This window comes from Lasioglossum baleicum, chromosome 15, assembly GCF_051020765.1.
Source record: "Lasioglossum baleicum chromosome 15, iyLasBale1, whole genome shotgun sequence".
NCBI lineage: Eukaryota > Metazoa > Arthropoda > Insecta > Hymenoptera > Halictidae > Lasioglossum > Lasioglossum baleicum.
Genome location: NC_134943.1, coordinates 3,093,720 through 3,115,814, shown reverse-complemented (window position 1 = coordinate 3,115,814; position 22,095 = coordinate 3,093,720). Strand labels below are relative to the sequence as shown.

General features: G+C 43.3%; 1 protein-coding gene across 5 annotated transcripts in view; it reads left to right on the top strand.

Moving 5' to 3' along the window:
• The first annotated feature begins 370 nt into the window (after window positions 1-370).
• The window catches only part of Bru3 (CUGBP Elav-like family member bruno 3), an 887,603-nt gene continuing 865,878 nt past the window's right edge, over window positions 371-22,095 (top strand). For 3 of the 5 annotated variants that reach the window (XM_076439414.1, XM_076439397.1, XM_076439420.1), the window contains exon 1: window positions 15,455-16,898. The gene's annotated coding sequence lies outside the window, so the exon portion shown is untranslated. Of the gene's footprint in view, window positions 505-15,454; window positions 16,899-22,095 lie in introns of those variants that run through there. The other 2 variants (XM_076439398.1, XM_076439409.1) reach the window with 2 other exon arrangements.

Here is a 22,095-nt window from a genome sequence, read left to right as displayed (position 1 = left end):
GTCGCTCGGTTACCCCCGGTGACGACAGTTAACGAGTACGTTCGTGACGCCGACCATCCCCCCCTCACGTGTCAACTGCCCACTGACTTTGCTCGCGATCGTGGTTTATGCGCGACGCGATAAGTAATCACGGGTTCCCTTGCTTCTCCCACCGAAAACACGTTGTAGACAAACACGACCACGACCACGACCACGACGATCGATCATCTTCTTTCTCTCTTTCTCTCGGACGCGTATGTGCTACGTGTGTGGCCAGTAGTCAAGGTCGTTAACATTGAGACGCCGAGTTTTGACCAGTTTGGACGGGTGAATTGCGTGCGGCAAACATGCTCATACCGGTCCCGTCGTCCCCGACGTCCAGCAACGGAGACGCCGCCATCAAACTTTTCGTCGGACAAATACCCAGACACCTCGAGGAGGACGCGCTCCGACCGATGTTCGAACAGTTCGGCAAGATTTACGAGTTCACCGTGCTCAAGGACAAGTACACCGGCATGCACAAGGGTGAGTCCGGAGAATTGTGTCTTTCGTGGTCTGGGGAATCTTGGGCTAGGGGTATCCTTGTTTTCGTCTATCGATTTTTAGATAGTGGACCTTGTTGATAAGCAGACGAATGGCAAAGTAATTAAGACCAGTCACAGTAGATCCCCGGTCTACACGGTCAAAGAACTGTTTAAAAAAATATATAAAAGAAACTTTTTAAAAACCACGCTTATATTACAATGCACGAGAAGGAGAATATAATTTTTTTAAACATTAGTGACTATAAATAAAAGCGCCCACGAAGATTACGTCAATATTGTTTAACGCTCCACGCTTTTATTTATAGTCACTAATGTCTAAAAAAATTATTTTCTCCTTTTTAGTGCATTTTAATATAAGCGTGGTTTTTAAAAAGTTTTTTAAATATATTTTTTACTTTCTACTTTTTAGTCTTTTTTAAATGGAACGCAAGATATAGGTATGAAACGCAAGATACTGGTATGAAATAGTAAGATATAGAAACGCAAGATATGGAAATACGCGAGATGGAATGAGGGGATGACTTCGAGAGACGATGTCTCTTGATGGAGTCCGAAATTGTCCGAAATGGAACTGGATGAACGGAACACCACACAGACTGTGCTCCTTCGGTGCGAAATGGGTCAATGGAGTGGGGATTAGTCGGAGTGGGAACGGGTAGTGGAGTAGGGAGCGTGGGTGCATGGAGTGGGGATCGCTGAACGTGATAACGTACTACCGAGTGTCGCGGGGCGAGGTTTGACGGTTAATATTAAAATATTTGTGCGTAAAATAACGCACAGTTTTTTTTAAAAATTGTTTAATATTGCATTGTCATCCAGATCTGAGCTATGTTTAAAGTTTCAAGTCTGTAGTTCATCGATAAGTGGTTTAAAATTCGATTTCAAGATTTGACGCATACAACAACGACAACGACAACTCGGCAAGCTAATATAAGCGTGATAAAAAATGATTCTGTATATATGCTTTTTATGGGTCAGTAAATATTCGGTAAATGTATAATGAATTGTTTAAAAAGACTGTGCACTTACTGTCACAGGAGGTACACGCAGTTTTTCTTAAACAATTTTTTTATCACGTTATACGGAACTCGTCTACTGTTCAGATTTATTTATCACCCACCCCTGAAGATAGACTCGGACACTGTCTTGTGAAATCTGGGGTTATTTTACAAAATTCTTTAGCACAGTACTCTCCAACAAGTAATCACAAATGCAAGTGGATCCGCAAGTTAATGAAGTCTATCTCTGAATAGTTGAAATAAAAGACCACTGACAAGTTAGGTACAAAGGTGCAAAGCGAGTACAACTACAAATCTGGTGAGAAGGCAACATCGCCTATTAATTAGACACAGAATCGGTGATCACCGGCGGATACTTTGAGGTTCCCGGTATAACGTGATGTCTATCGCAAACGTTCCCAGCGTTACCTCTCGAAAACCATTCCGCCTGGGCGACTCTCTAATAACGAGAATCATCCTTCATCCGCACGCTCACGGGATCATTCGTTAATGCATTGAAATATTCCGAATAAATCTTAATCCGGCGTGCACGTTTCTACAAACTCTCTTCGTTGTTTTTTAGCCGAGGGGAGGGATCCTGTCGCTTCAGTAGCTCTCACGCGCTAAGAAACACCCTGTATATGGTATTGTCGGCGAGGTAACTTTCGAAACGCGACTGAGAGATTAATCAGGATTTATTCTTTTGTTTCACGACGTGCTGTATGACGGGAACTCCGGGGGAGGGGGTTGGGACAGAGAAAGCGTTGGGCGAGAAAGAGACGTGGTGTGGGAGGGTTGTGGAGGTGGAGGAGTTAAAAGAGGGAGGAAAAGAGGGAGAGAGTGAGTGAGCGAGCCGGAGAGGCAAGGGACGTAGAAGAGCGGGCTAAGCCGGTGAAACAATAAATTTCGCGGGCATTCACGTCGATCGCCGAGAGGATGAGCCGACGTCGACGATCGACGGCCTTTGTTGGCCGGCCGTAAGCCTCTCTATCCACCCTTGGTAACCTCTCCTTCTCACCCAAGGGTGGGCAATCTCTTCCTCGCTCGAACATCGCGGTGCACCAGACGCCGGCAAACCTGATACAATAGGACAACGTTCACGAACGCTTCGTGCCGTTTCCGCAGCGGAAACTTGTCCCGGAAACGGGGACTTTAACACTGACGTCACTGGTCACCGTCCGGCAGCCTCTTCTCATACCAAGAGAGAGGTATCTAATGACACAACTCGATCCCCGCTGCTCGAATTACGATGGGGTCGGTTACGCGATACCTTCGTATAAACGAAAGAGGGATGCTCAAGGGACAAAAGCTAGGGAGAGAGGAGAGAAGAGAGAGGCAAGCTCCCGGTGACGCGGTACCTCGCCTCGATGCTGGGATTTTATAAAGGCATTTGGAAAAATGAGACAACGCTCCGAGAGATACTCGGATTGTCTTCATGAATTGTGCATCAGATGAAAAGCCTCGGGCTGAATGATTTTATTCGAAATTCCGATCGGCTTCGACGATCGTTTCGTTATTGTGAAGCGATACGGTCGCTTTATATGAAATGCCCGGAATCCACATGGTCTAGGATAGTTCGCAGTTATGGTCCCCGCCGCAGGATAAACTTTTCGTCTCGTCGTACAGAGTGATTAATAAACCTCGATTTTTTTTAAAAATTTAACCTCCTAAATATTGCATTTCAATTTAGAATTTATTTCAAAAATATAATATAGAAATTGGTTCGTTCGTGGCTATTTCAAAACTCTTTATTTTCATAAATTAACCAAGTTTGTATTAAAATATAAATAGATCATTTAACCATTACTTATATTATTTATTACGCTATTTTCGGTCGATTAACAGTTTTAACGGAAAAAGTACGTTTTTAAACATTTTCATTATCGATTCTTTGTTTTCACGTTTGAGTCCCCAAGTGGTGAGATCAGCTGTCCAAGAGATACTGGTGGTTTAATTTAAAAAATTGTGACGGAAATGATTTTCGATCGCGCTGCATCGGGGAACGTCGATTAATAATTTGCGTCACTCTTTCATCCGTAACGGTGTCCTTCGGCAGGTCCACTTTATTTAATTTGTCTAAAAAATGGCCGCGATACGGTCGGCCAACTGTAGTCAGGAATGGCCGGGAAGAACGCGGGCATTTTACAATAAATATCCGGCCGATAAGCTGCACACAACCCTGGCTCGCCATGGGGGAGAGCACATTTTTATTTTTGTAGGCATGCGAAATGTATGGTTGACGAATGGCCTTTCGAGTTTTTGCCGGGAAATAGCTCGTTAATCTTTCGAATTATTCTCGCTTCCAACTTCGCCACGCTTGGTGCGTACTCCGAGGATCGCCAATATTTCGTTGGCCTCCATGTCTCTAACAAGGATGAATACGTATATTTAGCGAAAGGAGCGTACACACGCTCGCACACATACACACACACGCGTGACTACCCGGCCACGCCTATTAAGTTTCCTATTTCGTGTGCTGAATATTCTATTGTATAATCGTTTCGCGTGTACATCGGAATATAGCTGCTCGACCCGTTTCGTAATTAATGTCCGCGAAAGCGCAAAGTTAAATCTCTGACCGTTTATTTTTTCTTTCTTTTTTCCCGCCCGTTTGTTCTCGGTGAAGTTGTTTTCGCAATCACTCGCATTCGAAAGTAATAGCTATCGTTAATGTATAAAACAGCTATGAAGCTGCTGCAAAAGCGATTTTCAGCAATCGCGGTGCCCCCGGTACCTGTAATTTGAAACTTTCCAGTAAACAAGGGCGTATGGATGCGACGCGTTTTCGGGTGAAACAATTGGGGGTCACTTTGTCACGAACAAACGAAATCTATTCGTTTGCATTGACATTCGCCACGTCAAATAACGCGTGTCCGTGTGTACGTTATGTCTGTGGCGGCGGGCGGGTTGAAATAATGGTATCGCAGCGCTCGTCGAATCAGAGACCCAAAAAAAAAAAAAAATTAAGCTACTTACAGGAAAATTTGACAAACGTCGCGGTTGGACGGCGTGGGTTGCGTTCATTAAAACGAGCATTCTGTGTTACCAACAGCGGTGTGGCTACGTTTCTTTTATTTCCCCATCTACGGACGCTTTTTCAATATACTCTGCCAACAATCTGTCTGCTGTTATGTTTTTCGTTCGAAACGCACGCAAAGAGTACGGTTACGGATACGGTTGCCGGAGGAGGGGGTAGGACAGTGTGGCAAAAGCTCGAGTTAGGGAAAGGTAGTGCTCAACGACGACGAGGCTGCAACCGACACGGCAGTCTTGTAGTTTCGAAACAGCTCTCCAATTTTAATGAGACCCGTCTATTTCTCCGCGATTCTGTCTCCGTGTTACAGCCTGTCTTCGTGTAATTATATTTTGATTCCTCGAGCTGCGCAGCATCCATCCCCTTCTTCTACGGCCTCGCTCTCCCGGTCGTCCATCCCTTGTTACCATTTCCGAGCGAAACTTTTCCTCTCTCTTTCCGCGGGCTCCTTGTTCTACCCGTATCGTTTATCCTTCTCCGTCCTCCGCTATTATCTTCTCATCGTACCCTCCTCCTCCTCTGTCTCTTTCATTCCTCCTGGTCTCGTGGTAGGCAGTAGCTTGTTGTGAATGCTAATACATCTACCTCTTCAAGTCTTTCGGCTACCATCGACCGCTTGGATCATGGTAGTCTCCACCCACCGTACCGTCTCTCGCGCGCTCTCTCGCTCTCTCTCTTTCTCTCTCACCCCGTTCGGTCACTTTTCTCTTCTTGGACCTGGTCGCTATGCTGCCTCCTCCTTCCGTTCGCCGACACTCGACCAATTTGTTTTACCCTACAGATTGAGTTACAATTCAACGTAAATAGAAAACTACCGGGGGCCCGGGCTCTCTGCCTCCTCTGTTCACGGAAACTCGCTTTACATCCCCTTTATTTCGCTGGCTGCCCCATTGACTGCCACTTCGGCATCCTTACTTAATTACCGAGTAGTTACGATACTTTGGTAACTTTTCGTCGCCGGTATTTGAGGACACTTCCCGCGTCCTTTGTTCCGTTCCTTCTTCTTCGCTCTCTTTTCCGTCCTCAAACCCGGCCCGCTCCCCGTACCGTCTCCAGCTTGTGTCTTGCTGTCAGCGCAACGTCGTAACTTATTAACGAGTGCATAGAGCCGTAACTTTTCGAATAGAGGAAAAGACGATAATTAACTGTCTTAACAACGTGGTCTACGGCGGGGGTGGTGGTTGGGCGGATGTTTCGCATGAAGGGATGGCGAAATCGGGCGTTGAGAGGAGGGAGGGGGCAGTGTATAGAATACAGTTCGACGCTACAATTCACAATCAAACGATATCGAAATGCAACGAACGGTGGAAAACGTGTAGCGCGGAGGCGGTGCGGCGGCGGGGCGGTGGCGGCTGTCGGCATAATTTAAGCGACAAGCGTATATCATTTTGTCGTTCAATTAAATGTATTAAAATATAAATCTTGATATCGGGGCGGTGGCCACAGAATAGAACCAAATGAAATCATTTCCTTTCAATTGCAAGCGTTTGTGCAGTAGAGTGGATTTAAAGAGGACGCGTCCATCGATTCGCACGTATATGTATATCGATGCGAGCGATAACTACGAGTTTAACTCTCGCGAGCGGTTTGCTCGTTTCAGCGTATTTAACAGCAGTGTAGCAAAGGGCTCAGCTGTTGGGGTGGTTGGCACATGGGGACCATGGCACACGCCATTACAATGGCAGCCAACCCCGCTACCAGCCCGTCCCGCAATCTCTCTCCTCTCTCGACACGAGGTTCACAAGGGCTGCTCGTCTGTTCGTTTCGTTTCGTTCGTTCGTTTCGTTCGTTCGTCCGTTCGTTCGTTCGTTTCGTTCGTTTCGTTCGTTTCGTTCGTTTCGTTCGTTTCGTTCGTTTCGTTCGTTTCGTTCGTTCGTTCGTCCGTCCGTTGTCCGTCTCTTCGTCTGCATGCACGAGTGTATGTTATCCCACTTTTTTGCCACTGACCTCTCTACATAGGCCCTTCTCTCTTTCTGTCCCTAGCCCACAAATCGATCCGGTGAACGCGTCGCCCTCTGGCCCATTGAAAATTGCTTCGACTCAGAACAATTTTCCGCTTAAATCGACAATGGAGTAATTATTGTTTTCGGTCTATACGAAATTCTCTTAACAATTGTGTCACGTTTCCCTCCACAATTATATTCTACGACGACTGCGCCCCCCGATTCGACCATCATTGATTTTTATTTATTTCGATCTCGAGGCTATCTACTTGACGGAATAATTAGAAGAAGTTCAAGGACTGGCCGAAGAAAATTATTTTTACCGTGTATGCAATGTCGTTAACTTTTGGACCTTCTAACAAGCTTGTATTTATGTGCAGAATAAGAACGTGTTCTAAATGTATTTTGTCAAATTATTAAGTTAATAATTAAGTGGAGAACAATGTATCATATTTGTAAGTTGTTTTAATGTTCGCACTGTTCTAAATTTTGACTACTCGTTTTTGTCATGAATGGAGAAATAAATTCTGAAGCTATTATTAACACATGCTCTTTATTGTAGACAATTTGGTCTGGTCGATTTACGTGATCTTTTGTAATAGTTTAGCTGATTTTCCAATTTTAGCTAATTGGATTTCTTCTAGCATGCAATTTTTTCTTCGTAGATCGTCTCTCCGAATTTAATTAATTTTATCGACATCGAGCAGTTTTAATCTATCTTTCTTTTTACCCGCGTTTGATGATATTTCATCAGGAATGTAATCTACAGTATGAGACCTAATTCTACCTCGCCCTGTTAATCAACCAACACTATAAAACATACTTCATGTGCGATAAAAATAGTCTTCAATTAACTTCATGTGAAAAATTAACTAACTACCTCAATTTTGAATAAACTACGGATTAAATTATAAAGGAGGAATATTATCATTGGTGAACAGAATGAATGAATTAATTATTGTATACATAAAATATAAGCAAATACTATTAACATTAGCATCAGATTTTCAAGTTGTTCTAATGAAGAAAAATTTTAACAACATTTTAAAAATAATGATTAAAATATGTTCGGAAACAATTCGGATACGATTTGAAACTAAGTGATTGAAATTGTAGATCTACTTCTTCGTGTAAAACCGTGCTGGATCAAATCACCATGTGATCGTCGCCGTTTACAAGGGTATTAGGTGTTTACCTCCGTTGCTCTATTTCTCTCTCTCTCTCTCTCTCTCTCTCTCTCTCGCATTCTCTCTCCGTTAAAGTGTATTGGGCAACAGGCACAAGAAAGGGGAACAAGATGCCGCCGAGTCAAATTAACATGAACAAACATACTAACTTTGCTTCCTCTTAACTTTGCTTCCACTTAACTTGTGTCACGAAGTGAATACAAACCATTGTAAGGACCATTGTCTTTCATCCTTTGCTAATTAAAAATAACTAATTACCAGTTTGTTCAAATACGGTGGAAAGTTTCTTATCAAAGCGTTGTTATTAGTAGATTGTAAATGTTTGATGACATCAAATAGAAAATTATTTTTTTAATAAATACTTTCAATATACCGCAACAAATGAGAAAACTGTAGACGATATTACGTAGTCACTGGAGGCATATACATAAATACAAAACATCCTCTGTCTTCCAAGAAATGATGAACGAAAAAGAAGTTCTAATCATTGTAACCATAAAATATATCGTTAAGGGTTAACAATATGTCGGAGGGACTGTACGACTATTGAATACACGTTTTTCCCCCACTTACTTACAAAACACCATTCGCTTCGGCTGTGACGCGGGCATTTCGAACATGAACGGCTTCGAACCGGTTTATCTCGCGAAACGGAAGGAACGTTTATTGACGGCAAGGTCCATTAAAATAACGAGAACGCGTATTGCCCGGGTATAAATAGGATAACAAGAACACGAAAGAAACAGATAAAAATACCTTGGCAGATTGTAGGCAGGGAGTGTATGAGCGGAAACACCCTCCTAAGAAGGATTTGTACGATAGAAGGGAGAGCAAGGCACTGGGGAAATAAGGTAATACCTACGGCTTTGTCTCGATCGGGGGCAAGAAGAGCCGCCGATAAAGGAAGTAAAGGACACCGGGGGTTGCACCACCTTATTCCCCTGCAACGATGCACTTTCTCTTTCTTACTTCGGCCCCGGTCCTTTATTACATCGAAAGGAGAGCACAGGCCGGCCATATGGCTATTGCGCCCCGGTATCAAACTAAAATTACTCTCACTCGGCAAGGGATAGCGCGCACGGGCAAGGGGAAGAAGTTCCAACCCGAGGTCGAAGCCGGCTGCCGGAAAATTCCGGACCGCCGAACACGAAGAATGGGAATTCCCATCGCGGCGGCGGCAGGGGGTAGGACCTCGAAATGGGAAGCATAACCTGTGATGCATTTTCTGCCGTTGTTCCGGCGGACGCGAAATTCTCCGCGAGGCCGTGCCCCGCCGCTGAGATTCATTCGTAGCAGAACAAGAGCCGTGAAATTCTTTGGGCCAAAGCTTTTATACAGAATTCGTTCCAGGGAAAATATAAAACCGGCGGTTCTATGGCCGCGCTTTACATACCGCGGCTATTCTATTGGAAAAAACTAACTAATTACTTCCTCCTTAAATAAGATCTCGTTGACGCCGAGGACAGAATACGTCTGCGCTCGGGGAAACCTATGCCCTTTGCTACGTGTAGTTGTAACCACCGGCATTTTTATCACGGACGGGCGAGGCTTGGTTGTAAAGGAACTTGACACGGAGCAAGGCAACTTTGACACTGGCTTTACGTGAAAGTAACGATTTTCTGTTGGTTTATAAAAATAACGAGAATATATCTATCCAAGTTTTTAGCTATTTCTTAAATAATATAATTTGTTGAATAATTCCTTATGCATGTTTGTGTGAATTTATTTTACCGCACGAGAGGGTTTTCACGGTGTACGTGTGTCTAATTAGTGTATTCGAAGAACTGGGCTAAGAGTGTCTATATGGAACATCTTTTTCAACGTATGTTATAATTTCTAGAGGCTGACGTTGTGGGAAATGTAGGATGTGTGTCGAGCAGTCTATCAATTCTAGTGCAATTACGATTATAATATTTTCTTAGTAAAATTGTCGTAGAAAAAAATACTGTTCGATGGTTATTAGAATGGAGGCTGTTAAATTGGCACACAAAGTATTGGCGGAACAAAAAAGAACAAAGAGGAAAGAAAAAAATAATCATGTTTAGTAGATGCTGTTCAAAATCTTCATAACAAAAATTGAACCGTGGAAAGGGCTAAGGAGTTCTAACTAAACAAGAATATTTAACCAAATCGTTTTCTTATCCAAAGCTAAAGATTCACGAGGACGACAGGCATGAGAGATTGTTGCAGTTATCAAACCATGCCGCTATCGTAATAACGAGCTCCGCCGAAGTTCCCATGTAAAATTTAAGAGCTTCAACGTTTTAGGTTTACATGCGAAGGCGATGCATAGCCGAGGACATGAAGATAATCCAGACGGCGGAAGTACGCCAGTGTTCGGAACATCATGGCGAAAGCTCCGCTGCTGGGTGGGTTCTTCGTCCTTCTCCACCTTGGCGATATATTCACTCTCTAGTTTAGAGCATGCTCTTCTCCTCCTCTCGGTGGTCTAATGTCTTAATCTTTCGTGTGTGAAGAATTGAGCTGGGTCAAATGAAATTTGCATAGTCGTTACCAGCGCCCGCCTTCACGAGGGGTTGCTCCGTCGATCCGCCTTAGGCGCTCTTGGCTCCGTGGAAAGAAGACAACCAGCACGATCATCCGTTTGATTGCTACGGAAAACATTCTCTAGTCAGTGCGCCGTGCAGGCTTGCTCGCTTAAAACGAACGCCAATTCCCTTTGTAATATTCGAGCAGAAACATACAGTGACTCAAACGAAAATGGGTATCGAGTAAAGGATACAAACAGGTAGAGAAAACTGCACCTCACGTACTCTCATGTCGGTATTTAAGTTGACACCTGTTTAAATGGACACCTGTCTGAATTGACACTAGTCTGATTTGATATGTTTCTGAATTGACCCTTATCTAAATTGACACCTGTCTGAATTGACACCCATCTAAATTTATCACTATCTCAGGTGGCACCTATCTAAATTGACACATCTCTGAATTGACACCTGTCTGAATTGACTCCTTCCTGAATTGACATCTTTCTGAATTGACCCTTATCTAAATTGACACCTGGCTGAATTGACACCCATCTAAATTGACTACTATCTCAGTTGACAACTATCTAAATTGACACCTGCAGATTTTTATGTAACATAAAAATTGCAAAACAAAAACAAAGGCATCCGCCTTGCGAGGATTAATGCCCTATGCTGAAGCATTGCACACTGTAAGAAATGTCAGAGTACACAGAAGCGACGGAACAGCATTGTCAGGTCGGGAAACAGAAGTGCGTCAACTTAAATACCGCAACGAGTGCACCTCGTATGCATTTAACGGTACAATTCCGCGCGGTGGAAGGCAACAGAGTGCATTGTAAGCCGAATATTGAATATATTTAGTAATAAATCTTTTGTTCGAGCGCGGAGGGAAAACACTTAGCGGCAGCCTCGGCTGTATTTAAATTGTAAATACGTTTAACTATATCTCCGGGCCAGTCGTTACAGATGCATCGTTCCGGCTACAAGCTGTAGAAGCAATATAGTGTGGTGAGGGGAGTGGTAAATTATAAGAGTTTGCATCCAGGCCAAACGTTCGTAGCTCTCCAGTTACTTTCAATTGGTTAAAGTATCCAAGAAATTGCTGCAGCTCGTCCCGTGATCGATCTTTAAATAAGCGTCTCCTGTTGGATAAGGGTCCGAGGCGGGGTTACATAGAGAGAAGGACCTTGAAGATGTTGAGGTGTAGAGACGGCGGAGTGTAGGAATAACGTAGAACGCGTTGGCTAGGTCAGGAAGTTCAGAAGCCACAGAGCCGATAAGGGCTTGCCAGCTATGCCCGTTAACGACTATGTAAATTGACGGGTCTATTTATTCTAGTCGTCGTATCGAGGCTCTCACAGATGAAGACATCGGAGGTTCAATTTCTCAGAGTCTCGCGCTTCCTCTGTCTCTCTCCTCTCACGTACACGCAGGCTGCGATAATTATGTTAATTTCGTGTTAACCCCCATTTTCCCACGCGTCGTCTTCCGGGTCTACTCTTTATCTTGAAATCGAATGTTATCCCTCGATCCTGCGGACGTCGTATTCCCCCGGGCGGGGACCCGGTTATTATTATATTCCCGGTCTTCTTCTCGGGGTCCACGTAATGTACACGGTTTTACGTTCGAGCGAAGTCGCAAATAAATTTAGCGGTCGCGGAATTGCTTCCCCGGGCCGGGTACTCGATAAGAGAGTGGGCTATCATAACGCGCTGTCTGACCATTTTATTGCAATGCTAAAGTAGGTATTGATCCGAATCCAGAAGAATCACGAACTAAGGTGCTCGACGACCATCGATCCGTCGCGCGCGGGGGGAGGCACGGGAAAGAGAAGAGGAGAGGAGGTGAAGAAGAAAGGGGAGGAGGGTAATCATTTTCCGTGTCCTCCTGCTTCTCCTCCTCTTCCGTCGGTTATCCGAATTGGGTTCGAGGGGGTCTCGTAGCAAAGTTGGGGACTAGGAGAGGACACAAACACCTCCTTTCGGGTGTTGAGAAGGAGAAGGGATCGGTAGGCCCTGGATGGCGAAGAGAGAATTGCTTTCTCTCTCAGTTTGGAATGAGAGGATGCATGAGAGATTGCTCCAGACCGTGGAGAGCGGAGTGAGGGTGCTGCCTTGGGGTTCATTATTCAGGGCTATTGATTTCCATCCACCTCCTACCATCAGCCCGCCCAACACCACCAACGACCAAGAGCAAAAGAGAAAGACCGGGGATGGGAGAACGAGGGAGATGGGACCAGAAAGAGATTGACGGGCGGCCGTTCTCTCTCTCTCTCTCTCCCTCGCTCTCTCACTCTCTCCTCCTTTCTGTGTGTATCTTTTTTCTTTCCCCTCACCGACCATACTGTCTGTATCCCGTTCATTGTGTCTTTTGCTTGGCGGTTTCTCTTCCTCCAGTCAATTTTTCCTCCACCGTCGAATCAATCGCCGCGTTAATTGATACGCGATTTAGCTAAGTGCTTCGGCCCTGACTAGCGGGATATTTCGATTAATTGGTTTCTTCTGTTTCGAACCTAACCCGCTGATTAACACTAGACCCACTACTGTCGAATGACCAATTTTTTATTTGACAATTATCGAAATTATAAAGACGATTCCTTCAGAAATAATGGAACTTTCATTATTCATGCTTACATTGTTATGGAATCCGTACAAGATATAAATAAATCCAATTGTCTCACTTTTGCTAAGCTACAGTTATATCTGTGCTCGGTAGGTTTAGAAATGTATAGACGTCTATAAGTTAATCGACGTATAAGTTTGTTCATTAGTTACCATGTTTACTCTGATGTTCAAATTTAGTGTTCACAGGAGTGTGTTATTCTGTTATTCTACTCCGAGGTCGGTGCGTATTTTGTCTAACAATTAGACGCTCGTAGCCTCTTCCTCATAGTTTGGCTTATCCCACAAGTTCATTACTCTACAGCGCACTGTTACATCAGCATTCTTAAAGACTAGAGTAATTTTAGACAAGTGTTAGCTTACATTTGAATGTAACCTGTAAAATATGTAATTGGTATTAATAATCATTTCATTATCTGTTGATTTTAATGCTCATTTAAAAGTATACATTTCTTTCTGTTTGAAATGAGTGAGTTCTTTTAATACATAATATTTGCCAACAGTATTTCCTGAAATAATTTAATTAAAATAATTTCTACTTCCTAAAAAGAAATTTACTGGTAGCATTGAATTTTTCTCTTTAAAGTAAAATTAATTCTTTGGTAGATATAATACAAATACGATGCAAATAGAATTAATTGTTTGGCAACATATAGAAACGTCTCGGACATTATACAAATATGTATGATGAAGTAAAAAGTGGCTTTTCAAAGAAAAACTTGAATAAATGTTTTTGCGGGTTTAGGCAACAAAATATAATGTGAACGGTCCGAGATCATTGTTGTTGAAGCGATTTCTTTACGTTGAGAAAACGACAGTGCGAAAGAGGCCTTAGGCTACCAACTTACGTTGAAAGTTTCTGTTCGTAGCGCGACGATCCGTAGGAACTTGCGAGTTTTCTCTTTGAAGTCCCTCGCTCGTGGTTTTCTGTCTGTGAGAAATCACCTTAAGAATCATGGCTACCACCACGGGAGAAATCCTGGTCCGATCTCTATCAAGTATTCGAGGTTTAGTAGGGATGTATAAAAAAGTAAGGAGGAATGATAGCAGTCGCACGAAAAACGTAATCGATCGCGAGTCGTCCATTTCTGCACGTCGTCAGTTGATTTACGTACGATAACGTTTTCTTATCGGTAGTTTAAATTGAATGGCAGCAAATACGATGGGAAATAGTTTCCGTTGGAAATTGGTCAACGTTTAATTTCGACTTCTACGAGATTCAATAGAGAGATTGTAATACTTCAATAATTTTAGAATAATATACAAATATGTGTGATCATTTTAAGAAAAATGAATTTTATAGAAAAATGAAACGAGACTGTCGAAATATTGCATGTATTAACAAATTGAAACAATTTTCGCGTATTTTCTAGAAATAACCATTAAAATAATAGATTATTGGAATATTATTATTTCATTTACACATTTAGTATTCTATTTTAAAAGTTCATAAACTTACATCAACAAAATTCAACTTCCGTTCTTTCTCTTCCTTCTTGAAACGTTCCCACCCATTCGTAAATGATTCCTAGCTCCATAGCACTCTCTCCATATGCTTATTTTATCATACCAACCACTTCAGTTCTCTTTTCTCGAATTTCACAACAAATTTTGTATTAGTACGTCATTCTGTAAAAAGAACGTACACTTTCCAAGACGTCTGACGACCGAAAGTAACATGGACCACTAAAGGCCTTGCCATAAACAAATGGCATACATCAAGCTCGTAAAACTTTTACCCTGTTCGTAGGCAATGTTTCGTTGTTAAACAAAAATGAGATCGAAAGTTCGAAGTAGAATTGGTAGGTCATAACCAGACGCGTAACTACAGAATTTACAAATTCGATTTTCTCGAAAACGAAGCGTCAATTGAATGCGACTTGTTTGGTTTGCTTATTTTTGTAAATAAAATCACACCATCTAGACTCAACGTCTTGCATTCGTTGCGTTGTAAAACACAAAGGAAGAAGTAGAAAATTCTGAAAATTAAAACAAGTACTATTTCGATAAATTCTGTGAAAAATTACAAACGTTTCGTTCTTGGTGTTGAGGGGCGGAAGGGGCGGTCAAGGTCTCGCAACGTAACACCTTATTAGGCGTTAGTTTCTCCGCCGATAAAACCAGGCACAACCCTAATTGTCCAAGCCCAGATACGGAACATGCTAAACTACCTGAAAAAAATAAATATGTTCATCGAGATATAACTCGTGTCGACCTAATGTCATCAGCAATGACATTAGTCGATTTGACGTAGACCACACAAGACGAAAAAACGCTATCTCCTTCCGCGAGAATTTTATTTCGTTGTTCGAAATCGTGCGGATTAAAGCGCACATTATTGTGTGTCTCGATGAATTCTCTAAAAATCGGGAACTTCTTGTTAGGTTTCCGGGGACGTAGGGTTGAAGTGGCAGGCAAGGTCGCGTAACGTAAAACCTTATTAGGCGTTAGTTTCTCTGTCGACGGTGGGGCTCGTTCTCCGTCGGACGTAGGCAGACGAGTCGAACCGTCAACGTAGGCGGATGGAATATATAGCCGACCGGCAGTATACCGGCACAGAGCGGTATACTGGTCGTGTGTCTATAGGGATTGCAGCGCCGCGGGCGCCGGCGCGAAACGCTCGCTCGCGAGACCACCTCCGCGTGGTGGGCTCGTGACGTCAGCTACCCTCAGTGTGCGGAGAGCGACCGCAGTGTACACCATCTCCACGTTTTGGCAAAGAAGGCACAGTCGTTACAGAGTGAACGAGTTCCCTCGATCCGTAGTATCCAGCTGGACAGACGGAGCACTGTTTATCCGGCGCGATTCCCGAAGGCTCATTGCACATTTGCGACTATCGGGTTCGAGAGTGTGTCTTGTTGTCCGTCTAGGCAGAGATCGTCGAAGGCATCGGAAGTCACGAGCAAACACACGAGGGTCCATCAAGTGAATTCTCTCTCTCTCTCTCTTTCTCTCTCTCTCTCGAGTGTGTGTGTCTGTGTGTGCGTGTGTCGCGGAAACGGTATCCGGTTCTGTTTGACGCGTTTACGAGACAAGGCTTTCCTGTGCCGTGACCGTACCAGCCTGGGGACTCGTTACCTTGACCGATCAGGGTGACGGATCCGTTCCTTGATGAATACGACAACGTCGACTGGGACCACAGTCGGTAGCCACGCGGTCAACGCTCTCACCGGTGGTACCAGCGTCTTCGAGAGGGCTGACACCTGGCATAAGGAGCGTTTGATGCGCAGCTAGCGGAAAAAGGATCCTGGAACGGACCGCGTGTGGGTGATTTAGTGCTGTTATATTGTTGTTGTTGTTGTTTGTTCGTGTTTGATCCATACACGTGCCATCCCCTCGGTGTCGCGAGTACTGACTACGTGTACTTGCGATGCAAGATATCGCCCTCTCGGGAGGCAGATAGATCCATCACCGGTGCCGCGCGTAACCCCCGTCGTCGTCGTCGTTTACGAGTTTGTTCCGCAGTGTTACACGGAGACCGGTCTTCTTTCGGAACAAGGTTCCACAACTTTGCATCGTTTCGTCAGTGTGCTACTCGTCTCCTCGGCGAGATTGACGGCACGTGGATACGTATCCGATCGTTCCTAGCTCACGTGGTCGTCGTCTACCGGCGGCGCTTTCGCGTTACTCACGGATGTTTCTCACGTCGGAGCGAGTTAAAGGCGATCTGCTCGAACCTCGAGGTTCGTCCTGTTGAATTTTTATCAATGTTATACACCGGCGTCACGGTCGGCCGTAATCGGTGAAGTGGTTCCCAGTGAGTGAAATTTCAATCGGAGTCACTGTAGAGGAAGACGATACTTTCTTCCGTCCTTCTGTTTTCGGAGTCGTGACGCGCGTGTGTCAGTTACATGTCGCGGATAGGTGGAAAGGGATGACGGTGCATTGTCGTTGCGCTCCGGACACTGTTGGAGAAGACGAAGAAGAATCGTGAACTGAGAAGCCCGGCTGAGGTAGAACAGGAGGCGTGTACCGTCTCGTGGCTAGTGATACTTCGTAGGATTTCCGAGATCCGCAAGTACGCGGAGCAAACCAAGCAGCGTGGAGCGCTCGGCGATCGTGTGGCCGCGCGCCGCGGACCTCTACGCTTATCAACCAGGTACACGATTTGCCTAGAAGAAATTTCACCTAAACGCTGGCTCATGTTGCCCAGCATACTTTGAATATGTACCCTAGTATATTGGATTAAAGCCCTGTGAAGCCAAGTGACGATTTTCTGACTGATATTGCTAGTTAGGTAAATGACGGTGCTGGTTGTTAATGCATAACGGCCTTAAACATAAAGAGAGTACATCGATATCAGTGATGTATTATGGGTTTGAGAAAGTTTCGAACACGTAGCTTGACATTTCGAACAAAACCTGTAAGAGCTTCGATAAACTGTCATCGTTTTTCTGACTCAAACTACTTGTGCTTTTAGACTAGACGATAAGGGATATGACTGTAAACATAAAGGGTACATAGATATCGACGATGTTTTACAACTTTCGGAAAGTTCCGAACATATGGCCGATCATTTTTAATAAAACTTTTACGTGGTTCGATGAACTGTCACTGCATTTCGTGCTGCCGAGGCTTTGCATAGATAACAAAGTGCATATAAATGGTTGCAAATATGAAACGTATCATACACAGCATATACGGTCATCGTAGTACATACACATTGCACATAACCCTAGCATTTTCAACAAAACTTTTATTAAAGTCCGATGTACTCTCGACGTGTTTCTCGATGTCGATGTTTCGCAAATATAACGAAGTGTACATAAGCAGCTGTCCGATAAAGTAACACATCTACGCCAAAATATAGACCAAAAGATGTATACAATTTTCTCAGCAGTATTTTGATCGCGTTACACTATGATGTTTATAGAATTATATTTTATATTTCATGCCAGTGTAGAAAGTTGCATTGCTTACATTTTTTAACACTTCCAATCGTTTGAACATCTCGATTCGCAGAGAATCATCGTTAGTAATACATTTCTGTCGAGTCAATGACTTCCTAGGAGGTAGCTGGATGTTAAAAGAATCTTGAAAAATCTGGCCGTTGTCAAGGATATAAATCGATGCAGGAACGCGATGTATAGAATTGACGTAATTTTTACGGTGGATTTCGGGGCGATTTTAGTATTCGTCAATTTGTTCGGATTTTCTATCTTCTCCCTTCGCAATAAGACGACAACGCGCGCTTTCCAAAAAGATGGCAAAGAAGTTCTTGTGGTATGTCGAGCCATTCTTCAGTGACTAGAGCTGCGAGCTTTCGCCGCTTCGAGGGTGCATTCTTGCACCACCATTGCCTCTACCGAGCATATTCCAAGTGTGCTCAATAGGATTCATATCCGGTGACAAAGGGCGTGCTATTTATCCATGACGTCGCGTGTATCTATCGTTTTTCTACAAACACATCTCGTGAAAGTCGGGAAGGTAGTTTGCCGAACGAATATCGTAAGCACGTGACACACTGGTCGCGGATGCTCCTCGTGATATTATGATGTCGTGCAATAATGGATTCTCTAAAAATACATTTAACATCCTGAGCACTTACCTTGCAACCGCGTCTGAAATTTCGTATCTCCTCTGGTATTAACGGACCATGTCATCCTGAGCAAGCTGTCGATATTTACAAATATGATATAATGCAATTTTCCTGACAGACCTCATTTTTAAGAAAGTCGGGATAGTATTCAATGATAATTTGTGTCACCAATTGTAATCATGTGAGTTCATTCTCTTCTATGAAAATTGATTTTTTATTAGTTAAAATTTCATCCTGAATAAGCTGCCGATATTTACAAACATGATATAATGCAATTTTCCTGACAGACCTCATTTTTAAGAAAGTCGGGATAGTATTCAATGATAATTTGTGTCACCGATTGTAATCATGTGAGTTCATTCTCTTCTATGAAAATTGATTTTTTATTAGTTAAAATTTCATCCTGAATAAGCTGCCGATATTTACAAACATGATATAATTCAATTTCCCTGACAGACCTCATTTTTAAGAATGTCAGGATAGTATTCATTGATAATTTGCGTCACCGATTGTAATCGTGAGTTCATTCTCTTCTATGAAATCTGATTTTATATTTTATTTGTGGGATAGTCTCCCTAATGTTCGATTTTATTGGTTATTAGATAAAATAAACTATGAATGAATAAACTAAGAATAGGTACGTAGCTATTGACATAAGGATTAAATAAGTGTGGAATAATATGATTAAACTGCGGGTTTTACGTTTTTATCTTGGATTTTTATAATAATTATTGAAGAAAGCAAAACAATTTTAATTCGGCGCCTGTTTCTTACGATTTACGTACGAAGCATTTATTCATAAAATCCGCAGTTTATGTTGCCAACCAAAATGTATAGATTATTTAAAACTTCTTGTATTTAACATATTTGCACACATTCTTATTTTAAGACTATAAATGAATATATTGGCGAGAAAAGATTGGACACATTCAAAGAAATTTTGTAATATTTTTGAGGAGTATTAACAAGTTGTTGAAAGAAATGCAGTAAATGGGTACCCGAGTAACCCGGTTAGCTACACAAAGGTTAAATATAACAATATCATAAAATTGTTCTACATGCTAACCCTCAAATGCAGAAGATTCGCAGTCTAATCACCCGGATAACTATCGGATATATTTCCTCTGTGAAGTCCTGTCGAACGGATGTATTTCAATCGCATGGCGGAGCAGATTGTTCGCCGGGGAATGACGGTGGCCGGTAAAAAGGACTGAAATGAATCGTGGCGAAAGACGATTAAATTTTTGCGTCTTGGTGGTGGTCGGTTGGGTGGTCCCGGTGCCACTTGAGTTTTGGTTTTGGCAGCGCTTCCAAGAGTATTTCCTCCCTGTATTTGCAATCGAGCAGGTTACAGCCTGACCCGAATCCTTAAGCCAGACCACGGTCACGGGATGCCGCGACGAGCAGGCACGTAGTAACCTACACGCCAGGCTGTGCCAGGAGCGTTTTCCTACCTCGGCTCTTTATTCCTTTCTTTTCCTTAACCCTTGTCTAAAACTTTTCCCCTAGACGATCCCCCTCCGGACGCTCCGGGTTCTGCGAGGATACGCTCGATATGCGAATACAGGGGGATCCGATATTATACCAGTCGAACAATACTCCTTATCTGCGCGTCGGATGTCGAAAAGATCTCTCTCTCTCTAGCGCGCGCTCGGTTCCGCGATGCGACGCGATGGTGCGACGTATCCTGAAATTTCCATGCTTGAAATAAAAATTTCTTTTCCGCATTTTCCCCCGGTGTTACGAGGTCGGGGAAAAGAAAATACGCGCGGAAAGTGGCCCCGGTGGATACGGTCCTACAGAAATATTTCTCGAAATCGATTGGGTAGCAAGAGTCTCGCAGCTGCGCTTCGATATTTAATTTTCCGGATGTTCCTCGAGCGCGCGCGTTTGCGGACAGATTCGATATCGCCGCACCGGTGGTGACGTACTGCGAAAATATTCTATTTCCCGTTGTCCCGATAGTCCACGATTTATTTACACGGCTCCTTTGTTCTGTTTTAACGTATTCTCGTATAACGCCTCGGGGGTTCCTTAGTATTCCGGGCGCATTTCGAGCGCGATGTTGGTAAAGAGTCGCACTTGTTGGCGTCCATGAACACGAGGACGTCGGGACGTGGGACAAGGAGGAATCGGCCTGGAGGGATGCAGGGTGAGGATCGCATTCGGGAGGGACACTGGAAAGCGAAGCCAATGCACGGCGGTCAGCTCGGACGGTCCCCCGGGAGATTTCTGGACCGCAGTCCTAAATCAGGTTTCATTCCCTCGGCGAGTCTCCGGCGCCTCAACCCCTCCGACTCGTCGAACCTGGTTGCGATATACCGAACAAAGCGAGCCGAACAGCTCGCAACAATTTCTTTTTTCTGCGGACCGGCAATTTTCTCCTACGTGCCGGATAGTATCGAGCGCAAAAGCGGAAAATAACCCGAAATAAGAAAATACTAGCGAGATACACGCAGCTCTCGGAAATTATGGGATCGGACGAAAACAGCCTCCACGCAAATGCCGGACTTGTCTGTCTCTTTCGTAAGTTGATGCCTCGTTTTCGAGACGTTCAACCTGAAGAGATAAATCTTTTTCTTGACCCTCCGGAAACGAAAATTAGGGAAAATCTTTATCTGCGTCAATTGATTCATAGATAGTGAATGTTTTGGTGAGGTTCATTTAATCATTTGCGTAACACTCCATGTATGTCTGTGTGCTCTATTAACTAACGAAAAAAAACGTTTTTAAAGTTATTCCACCAGATGCAGATTGCTTATTTTCTAGAATTTGAAAAGTCGAAGGTTTCTCTCAATATTGGTATTTAGAAAGAATCTATTTTTTTGCAGTTTGTCCAAGTTGATCGAAAGCCCCATATTTTCGTCATCAGCGCGAGATAAAGGGGAAGTATAATGCCAAGATAAACGCGTCTGAAGTTTTCAAGTTCTCAAAGTACAATTACCGATGCATGTCTTGCTTGGAAACTATCGCAAGCGTGCTGGAATGTTTTACAGTTGCATTAACAGGATATTGCTTCTGTTCGGCAATTCTTTTCCAAGTTCTGCGCATCTTGCTTCAGTTTTCCCGCTGATCTTGAATAAGGCATATGCAGTTACAAATGGAACACGTGGAATTACAAATGCGCACAAATTAATTCATGGCATTCACAATGAATCAATTGTAACTTCATTGTGGATTCAAATCATTCAACCACCATATTGGAGATTGATGAATTACGAAAAAATTCAATTTTTAATAATACTATCAATAATACGTTGATTACAATGGCTTACTTTGATGAATTTCGAAAAAAATCAATTGTTAGTAGTACAATCAAGAATACGTTGATTACACTGACTTACTTTGATGAATTTCGAAAAAAATCAATTGTTAGTAGTACTATCAAGAATACGTTGATTACAATGGCGTTTACTTTGACCAATAAGTTCCTTTAGAAAAAAGGTTGTATGCGTTTAATGTCACTGTGAATAAGTCGAACATTTCAGATACAACAACCTGATATTTCTGAAGAGATATCAGAAAGTCTAAATCGTCAGCATTCACAACAGTAACAGTTGTAACTCTGCAAGCATTCAGTCGTACGGAAGGAAACCGAGAATTGGGTGTCGTCCCTGTAGGGGTAACCTTATGAAATGCTACAGAACTTTCCGATCTCTATTTGTTCGTTTCGAGGATCTACACATTCTGCACACTCCCATATTATTGAAGCACCGAGAGCGCACAGGAAACACAGGCGCAGAAGGTTCGAAACCGC